The sequence below is a fragment of the Lynx canadensis genome, chromosome F2 (assembly GCF_007474595.2).
Source record: "Lynx canadensis isolate LIC74 chromosome F2, mLynCan4.pri.v2, whole genome shotgun sequence".
In the NCBI taxonomy this organism is placed as follows: domain Eukaryota; kingdom Metazoa; phylum Chordata; class Mammalia; order Carnivora; family Felidae; genus Lynx; species Lynx canadensis.
Genome location: NC_044320.2, coordinates 57,815,521 through 57,833,525, shown reverse-complemented (window position 1 = coordinate 57,833,525; position 18,005 = coordinate 57,815,521).

Genomic DNA, 18,005 nt, shown 5'->3' with positions numbered 1-18,005 from the left:
CAATAAATATTTCTAACTGGAAAATAAAATCCTAAATCTGTAACCTAAAAGGATTCTAACATTCCAGGGGATATCAGGGGGAAGAAACACTTTTAGTTATACATTACTGTGTTACAAATCAACTCAAAAATTAGTAGCCCAAAACAACAAATATTTATTATCTCACAATTTCTATGAGTCAGGAATGTAAGCATAGCTTTACTTGGTGCCTCTGGCTCTAGATGCTTGTCAGGTGGGGCTGCAATTATCTCAAGATATGAATGGACTCTTCCACCCTCACTCTGGTGGTTGTTGGTAAAACGGACCTTTCCACAAGCCTGCCTCATAAGAGAGCTTGGCTTTTCCCAGGTTGAGACGTACCCTCTTCATTGTGTGTGCATGTGTGTGTCTTTGTGTGTGTGTGTGTGTGTGTGTGTGTGTAGCATTTCCCTTAATTTCAGGCAACAAGGCTCTTTTCTGGTTAATTCCTGCCCCAGTTCTAAAATCAGCCATTTCTCAAGGAACCCCTTGGCTTGTTTTAAGGACAATGGTATTAAAAAATCTAGATCTGGGCACTAGGTGTGCTTGTTTTTACTGGGGAGTCATTTCTTTTAGGCCCTCTCAGCTGACAGACCAAAGAAATATATGTGACTCTACTAGCCATGTATATATAAGTATCAATAAATATTTCTGTATGTAATCATCTTTATATTAAGTTTAACTGCCTTCTTGTGATATCTCCAACTCTAATCCATAACCACATAGGTCATTCCAGCATCCTCCTCTTGCTTATCTGCAACTTCCCCCTCCAAAAATGAGAAAACTGTCCCTCACTACCTGCCATCTATTTACTTAATTGTTCCACTCCAGTATTCAGTATAGACTCTACTCCCAATGGGAAACAATTTTACCATAGAACAGTACTTTTAACTGAAAATAAATCCTATAATCTGTAAACTAAAAGGATTCTAACATTCCAGAGGAGATCAGGGGGAAAAAACAGTTTTAGTTACACATTGCTGTGTTACAAATCAACTCAAAAATCAGTAGCCCAAAACAATTTGTGTAATTCCTGAAACAATCAGAGCAACAAAACAAGCAAAATTATGTTATACTATCTCAAAGTGTAAGATAAATACCTGTGAATCCATGTTGCTGTAAAGAGATAAATTAAGAAGAGCAAAGACACTAATCTCCTGTGCAGAGGAATTGCAAAAACATTATGTAGATATCCTACCCTAAAGTTGGGAAAATATAACTTCTATCTCTTCAAGTGTGGGCTTCAAGTGATTTCCTTCCAAAGTGCACAATATGGAAAGGGGTGGAAAGTAACTTTATAGTGGAGAAACCTGATGGACTCTACCCCAGCAGGTGATTATGGTCAACGTCAACATACATGAATTATGTTGATAGTGTGTACCCGTGATAGGATGTGATGAAAATAGCACTTTACCTCTGTGATATTCTTCCTAAAAACGTGTAACTCCAATCTAATCATAAAGAAAACATCAAATCCCAATATGGAGTCATCCTACATTATATCTGAACAGTACTCCTCAAAACTCTAAAGGCCATCAAAATAGAAGGAAATTCTGAGAAATGTCACATTCAAGGGTAGCCTACGGAGACATGACTACCAAATGTAACGTTGTATGCTGCATAGGATCATGAGGGAAAAAGAGGACAATAGATTAAAACTAAGGAAATTCAATCAAGGTTGGACTGTAGTTAATAATAATGTATCAATTTGGGGTCATTAATTATAACAAATGTACTATATTAAATAAGATGTTAATAATAAGGAAAATTTTATTTCAGGTATAGAAACTGTACTGTTTAATTTTTCTTCAACCTAAAACTTATAAAGTAAACCAATATAAACACATAAACAAAATAAGTAATTTAATATATGGTTTATACCTGGTACAGTTTGAAACATACCAGGTGCTCAGCAAAGTTGATACTAGTGATTTTAATTTCAGACGTGGACAAGAGAACAGCCTGAAATGAGAATGAAGGAAACTTCCTAAGCTGGCAAATTGTTACTAACTCAAGTTCAAGTATTGAACTGCAGATTATATTATCTATGGAGTAGAGAGTTGTGCTATGTTTGTTCAGTTGCTCGGTAAGTGTAAACATTAATGTAATTTTATCCAAATGACTGATATGAATCTCAAAGAAAGGTTTTGTTGTTGTTACTGGGTAATTCCTACTTGTTTAAATGTTTACTTACTTATTTTTGAGAGACAAAGAGAGAGCTAGCGAGCATGGGGGAGGGACAGAGAGAGAAGGAGACAGAGAATCCTAAGCAGGCTCTGTGCACAGAACCCCATGCAGAGCTCGATCCCAAGAACCGTGAGCTCATGACCTCAGAGAAATCAAGAGTTGGGCGCTTAAACGACTGAGCCACCCAGGTGCTCCAAGGAATTCCTACTTCAAGATAACTTTGAAGGCATCTTTCCTTGTAAAATAATTTAAAGTATCCTTCATAGGATGAACAGTTCATTAAATGAACTGTACAATCACCTGGAGATAATGTCACATTTAGTGGGTAGAGAAGTATCTGTGTGTAGCAGATGGGAGTCAATGAAAGAAGGAGTCTGGAGGATAGGGTAGATTTCAAGCAGAAGAACAAAATAGGAGCAATTACTTCTAGCTAGTAAATTATTGTAAAACCGTTTTTCTTTTTCTTTTCTATTTTTTTTTGTTTTTTTTTGCTGCATGGAGAGTTCCAGACATGCCAGTGACAGTGAATTTGTTTTCAGCCTCAAATCTGATAGAAAGAGGCCACTTAATTAAAATCCCAATAATTTCCTCTTTCGTAGAGAAAACATTAAGTGGGATCACATGAAAAGTTTGGATCCAATCATATGCATTGTTCTACTCATCAGGGTATTTATTCTCAATTCTTCCTAATCTTTTCAAAGGAGTTGCTATCTCATAACCAATCTATAAATATTGGTAGGAGAAATAAGTTTTATTTACTATTTAAGAAGTTCTAGGATATCACTTATTATGAAAACAATTGCATTTCATCAGTGATATATTATTTGTATAAGTAGAGAAATTCAAATATAAGAAAGCTCTATGTGAAAAATATGACTGAATGTCAGGGGAATAAGAAGAAAGGATACAATTCAAAAATACTTGTCTGTTGAAAGCTAATGCCCTGTTTAAATTATTTAAAAATCTGAAAAAATATTTAAAGTAGCAGTTCTTAGAAAATGTGTTGGCTTACCTAAAGGTGTAACAGTAAAGTGAAATTAATTCTCACTCTGCATTTAAAATAATTAATATAATGGGGCGCCTGAGTGGCTCAGTCAGTTAAGCGTCCAACTTTGGCTCAGGTCATGATCTCACGGTCCGTGAGTTTGAGCCTCACGTCAGGCTCTGTGCTGACAGCTTAGAGCCTGGAGCCTGTTTCAGATTCTGTCTCCCTCTCTCTCCGACCCTTCCCTGTTCATGCTCTATCTCTCTCTGTCTCAAAAATAAATAAACATTAAAAAATATTTTAATAATTAATATTAGTTTTCTCTTTGACTTAGAACTATTCTTACTAATATGTGAATAACCAGGCATTTTTCACAAAGTTAACAGAGAATCAGTATCCAATAGACTCTGAAGATCTTTTATCTTCAAGTGGAATTTACTTGGATCTCTGGCTGTTTTATAGTATGAATAACAAGAACCAATTTTGGAATATTATCCTAAGATCATATATTTCTTTAATGGTCACTATGAAACAGTACCATTCACATCCAAGTCATAAATGTTGACTGTTTCTGAATTTGTCTGCTTCTTGGGCTCAAATGGAAAGAGCAGAGGGATTCAGCAAGGCTTCTATTCTTCAGAGATTAAAAAACATGCTTTATTCTTTCTCCAGTTAAAGCAAAAATATTCTCTTTTTTCTCTTTTCTTCTTTTTTAAATTTTTTATTTTTAGTGCATGCAAGAGAAATCATTTGACCTTTTTTCAAAACTGAAATTCGCTAAGTGACAATGTGTCTTTATCTGCTTCTAATTATATATCACATATATACATACATGTGATATCTAGAACTACCCTAGATAGACAGATCTTAAAGAAATGTAATCTATAATTACATAAAGAGAGGGACAGAGTCAAAGAGAAACAGGAAGAGACAGAGGGACAGAGACAGAGACAAACAAAGAAAACTGTCTCTTTCTCTATTCTGGTCTTGATCTGCTTTGCATATCTTGAATACATTGTTATCTCTTCTTGGCAAGTTGAGTTTGTATGCCACCCTGCAACGTGCCACCACATTCACACTAAAAATATGTCTAAGTAACTCTTGATCCCTTACTGCCTCTCTAGGGTCATGCTGCTTGCTGTTGCATGTGATACATACGACATAATCCCCACATCAAGAAGCCTCTGATCATGTTGAAGATGTAAGGCTTACATACACACAACATAACAGATAGTACAACAGATAGTGTAATGAGTAGCATAGTGAGAGCTGAATGAACCTCCTATTCCTTTTTTCAATGATTCCTCTTTTCATTTGTCTCTCTGAGATGCCTCAGATACTCTTCTTCCCTCGTTCCTTATTTCTGCTTTCTCTCGTATGTAACTGAATTTCATTAGTGGTTTCAAAGGATATGGTACTAAAAAGGACAGCACTGAAAGTTCTGTACACTGTTGTACAGATTACAGTGTTTTTACTCACGCACACATAGCACGCCTCTACTTGCCAAATTGAGTATGTGTGTCTCGATTCAAGTCCAATGGGAAAGACTATCTGCCTCGAATGCAGTGGTTTTAGCAGTCTGTCATGATATCTTGGTTTCAGGAGGCTACATCCCTACTTTCAATCAATCATTAAGACTAGGGAATGGGAGACACTGATGAATAAGGGCGACTAAGACTCCATTCTACCCTTAAGCTAGCAGGAGAGTCAGCTCAATCTGAGCAACGTGAACTGAGTGCAGAGGATGGACCCCCGAACAAAAGTAAGGGATGTTAACGGTAGTTATTGGAAACAAATACTAAGCGCGTTTTTTTTAAAAATCCACCTTTACTTGGTTTATTAATCTGGATAAAATGCTCTTCTTCAGACTCCTCTCTGCATCTTCCCTTGCTACCCATTCCTGTCCTCCTCTTCCTCTGTATCTGTGCACATCAATCTTCATTTAGTCTTCCAAAACTATGCCCTCTATGCTCTGTATGCTCTCACCCACTGGACAACTTTTGAATGTGCTTTTCCTTCTACTTGGAATGATCTTCCTACCCTATTCCCCTAATTCCCCACACCCTATTCTCTCTCTCTCTCTCTTTCTCTCTAGGTGACACCTTCTCATTCTTTCGGTCCCACATTAAAATACAGTTCCTCAGACCATATCCAGTTCTTTTCATCACTGTATCCCACTTTAGTCCCCATATTTTATTATTTCATAACACTAATGCATTCCTATAATGTACTCATCATTATGTTAATACAAATACTAATTTATGGCTATCAGTGGGATGATTTTTTTCAATTTTTTTTAAATTTTTTAATTTTTTTTTTGAGAGAGAGACAGAGCACAAGCAGGAGAGGGATGGGGTGGGGGTGGGGCACAGAATCCGAAGCAGGCTCCAGGCTCTGAGTTGTCAACACAGAGCCCGACATGGGGCTTGAACCCATGAACTGTGAGATCATGACCTGAGCTGAAGTCGGACGCTTAATTGACAGAGCCACCCACGCGCCCCATCAGTGGGATGATTTTTAATGGCTGTGTCCCCTACTACAATGTCATAAGCTTCCGGAAGGCAAAAACTTCATTCTTTTTGTTCACTGCCATATCCTGAACTCATAGGAGAATGTTTGCTGCATAAAAGTGTGCTCAATATATGTTGTTGAGTGCATGAATGAATGCATAGTACTGCTATTATTATGAGAAAATTAATACTTTTCTTGCAAACTACATATAACATTTTAAATGCAAGAATTTGTTTTTATCATCATGATTATTATTAGCTACGTTCACAATAAAGCTAACTCCAGGGCAAATCAACAAATATTTATTGACATTTCAAGACTAAATAAAAAGGTAAAACATGATCATTGTGGCTTTTATAACACATATAGGTCGTTGGGGGGAAAACTGTCCATAAAAACTATAAACTGCAGGGTAGTTTGTAGTTTGTTTACAACTGATAGTTGTTAGTTTGTTAGTTTGTTTACCTGATATTTTAATTCCATACTTCCAAGTACAGGTAGGTTGAGGAAGAATTCTAAGGACTAGTTAACAAAATAAGAAAGCTGCAGAATGAAAGAAACAGTCTCTAAATCAAGAAAGCATGATGTCAGTGACAGGGAACACTTTTATTAGTGTGCCAGGCTTCTGAGAAGCAACCTCAAACCAATCCTCAAGCAATAATATTATGTAACTCTGCCCAGTATTTGCTCTCTTTAATCCTGCTTCCTTTTGCCTCAGTTTGTTTTCTCATTCCTTAACTTTTCAATGCCATTCCACATCTATGACCCCACTACCCGCAGTTAAAACTAGTCAGGTTTACATTAATGAACTCCCCGTGTTAACTCAAGACTCTTCCCCACCTCTTAGACTGGATCCTGTGCTGTTTTCCTCGTACACAAACCCCATCGTTGCCTTCCTGGTTTTGCTCTTGTTCTGCCCAAAGTGACACCTGTATGCTCTTAAATTGGTGAGAATTGTGTAACCACTACATTATTGCTGTGTTAAACACTACAGGGTTTGTCCTATAGTAAAAGCGTTTGTACATTTGTGCTGTCATGTTGGGATATCACCACAGAGATTCCTTGGTATTTGCCCTCCAAAATATTTCTCACATTTATGATTTGCTTTAACCATAACATATGAAACTGCATTTTACATTTTGGATATTTATTGGTGTGAAAATTGGCGTTTTTACAGTTCTTTTTCAATGGCTGACTACTTTCAATACCAAAATAAGCATTAGAGTATAAAAGACGCTCTAATGCCAACAGGGGAGCCGGGTCCTCGGACACTCCTCTGCCAGCCACAGGGCCGGACAAGAGTCATTGACTTCTCTTGAATCTCTAGTTCTCTCGTGTGAACCAGGTCTCATGTGACACAGGTATTCCTGCTTTACTGTTCTAATGTTGAATGATCTTATGCGTGCTATACCTTCACTAGGGGGGCTTCTATATGGGACAGAATACTTCCAGGCTAAGTTGATTCGACATTTCAGAATTGTTCTCTCTGCCTTGCCAAAGACGACATTCTCCCTCTATAGAAATACGGTTAATTGGTCCCCACTGTCCCAGACTGTGGTATTAGTAAAGCTAATAGCACATGAGATCATTTAGGCAGATGAACTTTTTAAATTTTAGCTTTTTTTCTACCTTAAAAAGTTACTTATGTGCATATTTCATATACATATATATACACATATACATATATATGTACACATATATACACACATACATATATATACACATATACATATTTCATATACATATACACACATATATGTATATATAAATATATATATATATAACGTATACATTGCCTATATCTTATCTATATATAAAATATCCATAGGAGAAAAACTATTACATCAAACTCCTGATTTTACACACACTAACATTTAGGTTGAGGCTAAAAAGTAAGTAAAACAAGTGAAAGTAAGTAAGTAAGAAAGTAAGTAAAGTAAGTGAGGTTAAAAAATAAGTAAATAGCAAAAAGAATAAATCCAATGAAAATTACTGAATAACTATATTTTATGCATCTAATTCTGGTGATTAGGCAAGAACTTCGAAGAATCTTCTCAAAATCTGAAGAACTGGAAACCTTGGCTATGTCAGTCCTGAAAGACCTAAGTGGAGCCTAACCTGTTAGCTTTTTGAAGCTTTGTACTTTCTCCAATACACTCCTAATGCGGCCTTCCAAAGAGACCCTATTTACTCTTTGGTGTGGTCTAATCTTTCACTGAGACACACGAGAGTTTGTTGATGATATTTGTTTTGCCTATTTGTACATTTAAATTTATCATTATTAAAATCCCTGCTAGCTTTGCTTCATTGGAGAATATAACACACATAGCGCCTTCAACATTAATGGGTTTTCTACACTACTGAATTTTACTGTGACTTTGCCTTATCTCTAAAAATTGATCTAACAGCATAGGCAACACCACCACACAGGAACTGACAGTCAGTGACAGTTACTGGGAGGAAGAAGGGGCAATGGGATGTAGCATTAAATAGAAATCTTTTTCAGAAATACATCTGCAAGGCTACAAAAGGCTTCATTGTTTTAGGGAGACATCATTTCATTAATAGACTGAGGGTTTGAAGCTGAATTCAGCAATATTTTGAAAAATCCAAGTTCTTTTCATTAAATTATTTGTATCTAAGTTTTAAGGGATTTTTTTAAAGGGCCATTTCACTTCAACTTTTGTAGATAGGGTAACTGAAATTCATTATCTTCTCAGCCCAATTCCCAGACTAACTTTAATCAAAGGGAGTTTTATACTGAAGACACACAATTTCTATTTAATTAGATGGTCTAGGGCATATAGATGAGCTAATATTTCTAGAGGCATCTCTAAGGCTTTTTACAAGGGCCATTGTGTTTTACAGTGTCACAGAAAAAAAAAAGAAGTTAAATCATGATTTTTACTAGGGCTTTAGGGGAAAGAAAAAAAAGCAATTGCCTTGCATTGTAAACAGGATTATTCAAACCCCTTCTGCCTTAAGCAAGAAGCATAAGGGCAGCTTTTAATCAGGTTATTACATAAAGGTTCAGTATGCTCTCAGTTTTTAGAGTATGGAAATCCAAGGCACTATGAAAGTAAGTTTAAGAACAGTATCTAGAAGCTCAGTGAATATCACGAAGCAAAAGAACCAACCTGATTTCAAGTAGCTATTGTCATTGAGGCTATAAAGTCTGGTCTCCTATTTTTTACAAATCTGTGTTACCTATTTGCAAGTCACTGTTTAAGGTAATCTTAATAACGAAAGATACAGATGATACTAAATCAATATTGAGTGGAATTTGATTAATGAGGCTCTCTGCTTTCCCTCTGGTCTTTACAGTATCCCTCAAACAGCTTCCTGGACTGTCTGAAAATTTTCTGCAGTTACTGTAACATGAAGGATACTCACAAAACCAGTAATATGCATTAGTGTTTTATGTGAATGATACTTTTTCTAAAGCTATCTTGATATTTCAGTCTAGCTACTCCACTGATTATAAATCATTTTGGAATTCTCTCTAGCATTAAAAGTTATTAGAATAAATCCAAAACAATGTTCGAGTATTGGGAGGACAAGTGAACCTCTGCTTTAAGGTTTCATTTAAATGGTCCTCAGGGTGCCTGGGTGGCTCAGTCGGTCAAGTGTTGGACTCTTGATTTGGCTCAGTTAATGATCTCACAGTTCGTGAGCTCCAGCCTCGTGTCAGACTCTGCACTGAGGGTGTGGAGCCTGTTTGGGATGCTCTGTCTCTCCTCTCTCTGCCCCTCTCCCTCTCATGCTCTTTCTCTCTCTCCAAATAAATAAATAAATAAATAGTCCCTCAAGTATCTTCTCTTATATTATTCTTCTTTCTTTATATCTGACTTATAGATTTAATTTTGTCTCTGCTTCATGGGAAAGCAAGTGCAATATCACACTAGTGATACTGCACTACTACTGCAATACTAGTAGTAGTGTCTACTGTATTGTTAGGCTCAACTTTGTCTTAATTCTGCTACAGGAAAAACTTTTCTCTTTTAGCCCAATAGCCTTGCTACTTTAACTTTCAAATAAATGGTAGTATCTTTGCTAAGAAAAAGGACAATCGGCTTTTCAAAAAATTTAATACTAATGTAAAATGTGGAGGAAAATTCCATCTGTTATATTAGCCAATAGATCAAATTTCTTGAGCACTTAGTAAGTCTCAGTTGTCATGCTACAAGAAACATATACGGTATTTCCAGCTATTAACCAGCTACTTGTTGTCTTGGAATATGGCATCAAAATATAATATGATGAATGGAGAATATTTTGAAACTATTTATTACTAAAAATTGGATAATCTGGAGAAAAGTTCTATAAACTGTGAAACTAAGAGTCCAATAAGGACACGTGGAACCAAATTACATAGTGCCAGGAAAGATGCAAGAAAACTGAAGAAATAAGGGTGAAGAACAGAGATGTTTCCCATAGTAAAGAGACTAGAGTTGGCTAGGGAGCATCTCAAATGCTGAACTGATAATCACATCGCTGAAAATGAATATAAACTCCTTAGCCATTCTCCAGAACTGTGGAACTCTATGAGGTGGTTATTACTGGAAGTTGAATTTGCTTCTACTTGATGGTACTATTTTGTTATCCAAGATCTGCTAGGGCATTCACCCATTTCAACCATTAATCCTTTCACCCATTTCAGCCCCTTAAGACCCCTGCCCTCTGGCAACTACAAATCTGTTCTCTGTACCTAAGGGTCTGAGTTTTATTTTATTTTATTTGTTTATTTTGTTTCGTTTTAGATTCCACATATAAGTGAACTCATGCACTATTTGTCTCCATGTATTTTTTAAAATTTCCCCTTTGATTTTTTTTTCAATGATCCAGTGGTTGCTCAGTAGCATGTTGTTTAATTTCCGTGTATTTATGGGCTTCCCCCCCCCCCCCCCCCCCCCCAGTTTTCTTCTTGTAATTAATTCCTAGTGTCATACCATTGTGGTTGGGAAAGATGCTTGTTATGATTTCAGTCTTCTTGAATTTATTGATACTTGTTTTGTGCCCTAACATGTGACCTATCCTGGAGAATGTTCCATATGCACTTGAGAAGAATGTATATTCTGCGGCTTTTGGATGGAATATTCTGTGTATATTTATTAAGTCTCACTGTTCTAATGTTTTGGTTAAGGTCAATGTTTCACTATTGATTTTCTGTCTGAATAATCTATTTATTGATACAAGTAGGGTGTTAAACTCCCCTACTGTTATTGTATTGATGTTAATTTCCCCATTAAAGCCTATTAGTATTTGCTTTACATACTTTGGAGCTCCTATGTTGGGTGCATTTATAAAATTATATCTTTTTGTTGGATTGACCCTTTTATCATTATACAATATTCCTCTTTGTCTTTTATTAGTCTTTAAAGTCTATTTTGTCTGATATGGATATACATACACCGGCTTTCTTTTTGTTTCCATTTGAATGGAATATCTTTTTCCATCCCTTCATTTTCAATCTCTATGTGTTCTTAGATTTGAAGTCTTATAGGCAACATGTAGGTGTGTCTTGTTTTGTGTTTGTTTGTTTGTTTTTATCTATTTAGCACTCTATGTCTTTGCTTGGAGAATATAGTCCATTTACATTTAAAGTAATTATATACTTATTGACATTTTGTACATTGTTTTCAGGCTCTTTTTTTTTATGTTTTTCATTTCTGAATGACAGAGAGAGACAGAGAACAAGCAGGGGTGGGGCAGAGAGAGAGGGGGACACAGAATCTGAAGCAGGCTGTCAGCACAGAGCCCAATGTGGCGCTCAAACTCAGGAACCACAAGATCATGACCTGAGCCGAAGTCGGACGCTTAACCAACTGAGCCACCCAGGCTCCCCTGACTCTTTTTACATTTTTTCTCTATTCCTTTCTTCTTCTCTTTCTCTTTTTTCTTGTGGTCTGATGACTTTCTTTAGTGTTATATTTAGATATTCCTTCCTTTTATTCCTTTGTGCATTTGCTATAAGGTTTTGCTTTGTGGTTACCATGAAGCTCACATATAACATTCTATAATAGTCTCTTTTAAATTGATAGCAACTTAATTTTGAACACACTCCAAAACTCTCATTTTTACATCTCCCCTCACATTTTATGTTTTTGATATTATGTTTCCTCTTTTTTTTTTTTAACATATAACCCTTAATTAATTACTGTAGTGTTAGTTAATTTTACTTCTGGTATCTTTTAACCTTCATGCTAGCTTTATAAGTGATTTATCCACTTTCTTTTCTACATATTTACCTTATCTGGAAAGATTCTTACTTTTGTATGTTTTCTTATTGTTAATCAGTGCCATGTCTTTTCAGCTTAAATAAGTCCCTTTAACATTTCTTGTAAGGCCAGTTGAGTAGTGGCAAACCCTTTCATTTTTGCTTATCTGGAACCCTTTTTCTCTCTTTCAATTCTGAAAGATAGGTAAAACATTCTTGATTGGAAGGTTTTGTTTTTGTTTTTTGTTTTTTGTTTTTGTTTTTGTTTTCCATTTTGTTTTCCACTTTGAATATTTGATGCTACTCCCTTTGACCTGCAAAATGTCTGCTGAAAACTATGGTGATAGATAGCCTTATGGTTTCCCCTATACATACAAGTTGCCTTTCTCTTGCTGCTTTTAAGGTTTTCTCTTTATCTTTAACCTTTGACATTTTAATTATGATATGTCTTGTTTGGATCTCTTTGGATTCGTTCTATTTGGAACTCTCTGGACTTCCTTGACCTGGTTGTTTCCTTCTCCCAATTTGGGCATTTCTGAGCCATTATTTTTTTCAAATAAATTTTCTGATTTCTTTTCTTTCTCTTCTCCCTCTGAGACACCAGAATGTGAATGTTGTTCTACCTGATGTTGACTCATAGGTCTCTCAAGTTATCTTCATTAAAAAAAAAAAAAATTTTTTTTTTCTGCTCCATCTAGGTAATTATGATGCTTTGTCTTCCAGCTCACTGACCTGTTCTTTTGTGTCATCCAGTCTGCTGTTGAACCTCACTAATGTATTTTTCAGGTCAATTATTGCATTCTACAGCTCTGTGTCTTCTGTTTGGTATTTTCTTATATTTTCAATATCTTTGCTGAAGTCCTTATTGTGTTTCTCCATTCTTCTCTCAAGTTTAGTGAGCATATTTGTGACCATTACTTTGAATTCTTTTTAAAATTTTTTTTAATGTTTATTTATTTTTGAGAAGGAGACAGGGCACGAGTTGGGGAGGGGCAGAGAGAGGGGGAGGCACAGAATCTGAAACAGGCTCCAGAAGAGCTGAAGAGCATGGGTGGCAGGGAACACCACAGACTTCAGAACCACAGTGGGAAAATTCTTAGACTGTGCATGGCTGCAGGCTTCAGCAATACTGTGGGATAGTACTTTGTGCACATGTGCTGGCCCCAGATTGAGGGGATGGAGAATGCCACGAACACTCACGCTTACCAGCTCCAGCCAGTGTGGAGGAGAGTGTCATGACCCCCTGCACTTACTGGCTTTAGCAAGGGAGTGACAGAATGCCATGACCATTCACCCTTGCCTGCCCCAACCAGGAAGTGGGAAATCACCACAACTGCCTGCAATCAGAAGCATGAGCTCTGCTCACGCAGAGTGCTGTGATCACTTGCCCCTGTCCACCCCAGTGATGCAGTAAGAGTGCGCCATGCCTGAGTGCCTCTGCCAGCACTAGTGGGTAGGTGGAGAGTGCACAAAGGGTGACCTCCAGAGCCCTTGTCTCTGCAGAGAATCCCAACTTCCCCTGTCACTCCACCATATGCCCTCAGAACAGCAAATGAGTTTCTACATATTGTCCAGGAGGTTTTCAAATTGGTGTTTTTGCTTTGGCTCCTAGAGTGAGTGAGACTGCATGAAGTCATTCAAAAGAAGGATCTCAGTTTGCTAGAGCACTTTGGGTCTCTCTCACATATAGGCCCCACTGGTCTTCTAAGCCAGAATCTTTTTAAATTTTTTTAATGTTTTTATTTATTTTTGAAGGAGAGAGAGACAGAGCATGAGTGGGGAGGAGCAGAGAGAGAGGGAGACACAGAATCTGAAACAGGCTCCAGTCTCCCAGCTGTCAGCACAGAGCCCGATGTGGGGCTCAAACTCACAAACTATGAGATCATGACCTGAGCCGAAGTCAGATGCTTAACCATCTAAGCCACCCAGGTGCCCTGCTAAGCCATAATTTTGGGGGAGCTTACCTCTCCAGTGCAGATCTCAAGGGGTGTCTAATGTGAGGAACAAGGCCCTTGGTCCTGTGGAAGATGCATTGTACTGGTGAGATTCCTTCTTATTGTGTGTTGTCACTTCAGAAGTGGGGGTTCTGGTAAGATTGTCTCAGCCTGTCCTACCCAGCTGGATGTGGTCCTTTTATTCTTTTTTGTGGAGTAGCAGTTAATCACGTTTTCAGACTCTTTCAGAAGGAAATGATCCATATGTGTCTGTAGATTTGCCTTGTCTATGGAAGGAGGTGAGTTCAGGACCTTCCTACCCTGCCATTTTGGCCCTGTCCAGAATAACTTTCATTTTATTCTTGTTTATGTTTTTACTTCAGTTTGTCTTGTATTCAAAATACACAGGTTTATACTTGAAAATTTAGAAAATGCAAAGGAGTATAAAGGAACAGGAAAATCATAACCTTGTGTTCATTGATTTCCTTCTCAAATATTTACCTAACACTCTCCCAAGCACTGGCAATTCAACAGTGGTTCAGGTGCCACAGCTGACCTCAAGACACCCACAGTCTAGCAGAGGAGACAAACACGTAAGCTGGCACTTCAGGGAAGAATAATATCGACACTACAGATGCACAGAAAGTATTGCAAGCTGGGCACAAAAAGGGTTTTCCACAGAAGGTAACACATAAATGGAACCTTAACAGTTATTTTCTTTATTCCTTCATTCCTTTGTTGGTTTACAGGAAGGAGGGAGTAGGTGTTTTGACTGAAAAACAGATGAGAGGGAATGTTTAGACAGGAGATTGGAGGCCAGGGTTTGGAGTGTAGAAAGAAACACTTGTAGAAGAGTTGGGTTTGAGTAGGCAGAGGAACAGACCTCTCATTCTTCAAGACTGATAATTATTCTTGTTTGATGTAGTAGAATAAAAGAAAATTATGGAGACAAATATTAAGTCGTGTTTCCTTGAGAAGAGTAATGAAGGTCTGAAGCAGTCCTTGAAACAAATATAGGAGTTAATTGATCAAGAAAAGATGATCCTGCAAAATTGAGGGCCTGAGATTAAAATTTTTTTTTCTTTTAATGTTTATTTATTTTTGAAGAAGAAAGAGACAGAGTGTGAGCAGAGGAGGGGCAAAGAGAGAGGAAGACACAGAATTCAAAGCAGGTTCCAGGCTCTGAGCTGGCAGCGCAGAGCCCAATATGGGGTTTGACCTCAGGAGCTGTGAGATCATGACCTGAGCTGAAGTCCAACAATGCTTAACCAACTAAGCCACCCAGGCACCCCGAGGGCCTGAGATTTTTAAAAGATGACTTTGCAGTGATCCTGATCATCATTGTTTTTGTGTTTCTTAGAAGCACTGCTTAAAAAAAAAAAAAAAAGAAAGAAAGGTACATAATTGGCATGTAAATCCTAGCAGCAATTACTATTATCATGGTAGTATTAGCTCATTTTTGGATTTACAAAGTTAACACAAAAGTATGGAGAAGCAAGAGAGTGGAAATTTTACTTTTCTCAGTTACAAATTAGGATAGGATGGGAAAAGTTGACTGTGTACCTAATTTTTATCAACTTTAAAATCATAGGAGTTATGATATGCTCTTGCAGGGAATTTTCCCCTTAATACAATATTTTTTCATCACACCATCTCCTCAGAATGTTACTAATCAACAGTGTATTTTATCCTCAAGTGTGCGTCTTCAAAATCTACCCATCTAACAAATGTAAACTTATACCTTACCTTCTGCATGAAGCATGCCTTATGCCTTCACTTCTTGAAAGCTCATTGAAGACAAAAATAACACCCTCTCATGTAAAAATTCAACATTTTATTATATATGTGAGTTTCAAAATAGAAAATGGTATCGAGTTAGCAGTGAACAGACCTACTTTCCTCAACTACCTACAAACACGTGTAGAATTGAATGCTAGTCCTTCCAGCTTCACATTGCCCTGTGTAAGCTTTGAACATGGCAAGAGCTAAATCAGTAAATAATTTTAAAACAGTTGTGAACTGACCAAATTGAATAATCAGTTGTTTTCATTCCTGAAAATTCTGGGGCTAATGTCAGGAGGTTGAACAGAAATGTGGGGGTTAAGGGAGGAGGTCAAAGTGTAGAGAAAGGTATACAAAAGGCTCTATCAATTTCTAACCATTGGAACAGTGAAAATTGTAGTTGTCAACTGAGTGTGTTTGTTTTACATTTTGAAAGGGTTAATTATAAGCTAGTGTATAGGAAGCACATACTTCAGAAACATTTATTAGTTCACTTCATGTAAAAATGCAGAATATCAGGATAACTCGCCCTCAGAGAATAAGTTAAAATCTATCATAAACCTATTATAAGCTTTCTCTTGGCAGTGAATCTGCTTATCTAACATCAAATTCAACTGTACTTTTTTTTTTTTCCTCTTCGTTCACATCTCTAGGAATGATCACTAATTTCAAACAAAACCTGATCGGTCAGTTCTGATCCATCCGTTTTCTTTTTTTTTTTTTTTAAGCTTATTTATTTTTGAGACAGAGAGAGACAGAGCATGAATGAGGGAGGGTCAGAGAGAGGGAGACACAGAATCTGAAACAGGCTCCAGGCTCTGAGCTGTCTGCAGGGAGCCTGACACGGGGCTCGAACTCATGGACCGCGAGATCATGACCTGAGCCAAAGTCGGCCGCTTAACTGACTGAGCCACCCAGGCGCCCCTAATCCATCCGTTTTCAACTGATTGACTCTTTGATAGCTTCACTGTGATGAGGACTGTACTTTGCACCAACATCGAACATTAGATTCAACAAATGCACTTTAATTTCCCAAAGTAGAAGGGGCTTTAAAGAAATTTCAAATAGCTTTATCAGAAAAATTAATATAAAAGTGAATTTCAAGCGTAGCTTGTTTAAAAAAAAAATCCAAAACCCTGAATCTAAACACCAAGTCTCATATATAACGTTAGAAAAGATTTTTTTTTTTCCACTTTATGTTTTCAACATTATCTCCAGGGTGTAATTTTACCCTCAACGCCGTAGAATCTCTTACTTTGTGTTTCTGCCTGGTTTCTACAACCGGAGCCAATATCTCCAACTTGTCAGTCACATACGCTAGATTGGAATAAGCAAACTGGGGAAAACAACAGGAATGTTTCAAATAATCACCATGGCATATTGGGAGAATTGCTTGGGTAAATTGGCACAGCATTCACCAGTTCTGTTTATATTATTTGCCTGCTGATTTTGTTACTGCATTTCTTATTGTTTAATATACAGCAACAAGCTCAGGCACCTGCAGAGATGTTCAAAATCAAGCAGGCCTCCAACTACAGAAAAGCAATCTGTTTGCATTTTCTTAATTCAAATAAAATTTATTTTCTCCGGTTTTTCAAAGTGTATGGCACAGCATGCTTAATTTCTGCAAAATTTCATCCAAATGGCGTTGTGGTAGCAATATTGGTTTTTCAAGCAAGATTGCTCTGAGAAGAAGAAGAAAGAAGCGGCATTGTTTTCATTGGTACGGGCTCTGAAAATACAAGCATCTCCCAGGCCACCCAGGTGGGTCTGGCTTTAGTCTCTAGAGGAGCAGCAGCATAACCTAGTGGAAAGATCCTGGACAAGGGCACAGAGATTAAAGTTCTCCAGTCTAATCTTGAGACCACTAATCATTCACTTAGGCTGTGTCTCTAGTAGAAGGTGAAACTAACTGGTGGGAACAAGTCACTGATAGAAAATGGAAGAAACTGGTTTTTGCCATTAGGAATTTATACATCTGATAGAGACGTTTAAAGAAAACATCACCTAGTCAACATAATCAAGTGAAATTATGCAGGTGATCATATTCCAAATATTTGCTTCTAATCTTGGAAAAATAGTGACTGTTGTTCATGTCTACCTATGAAATTTAAAACTGCATAAAAGGTGCATAGAGACAAATAATTTTTATATGTCACAGTAGCTCTGTCACACATGTGACTTTTAATATTTTATTTTTTAAACTTACTTATTTTCAAACACAATATGTGTGCATGTATAATAAATTATACATAATCATAGGTCTACTTTAAGCCACATAGTGCATTTTCTTGAATTTAAACCTCCTAATTTTATTCATTATATTTGTAGTTAAGATTACATTTTAAATTTGTTCCTTGCAAGCATTAGA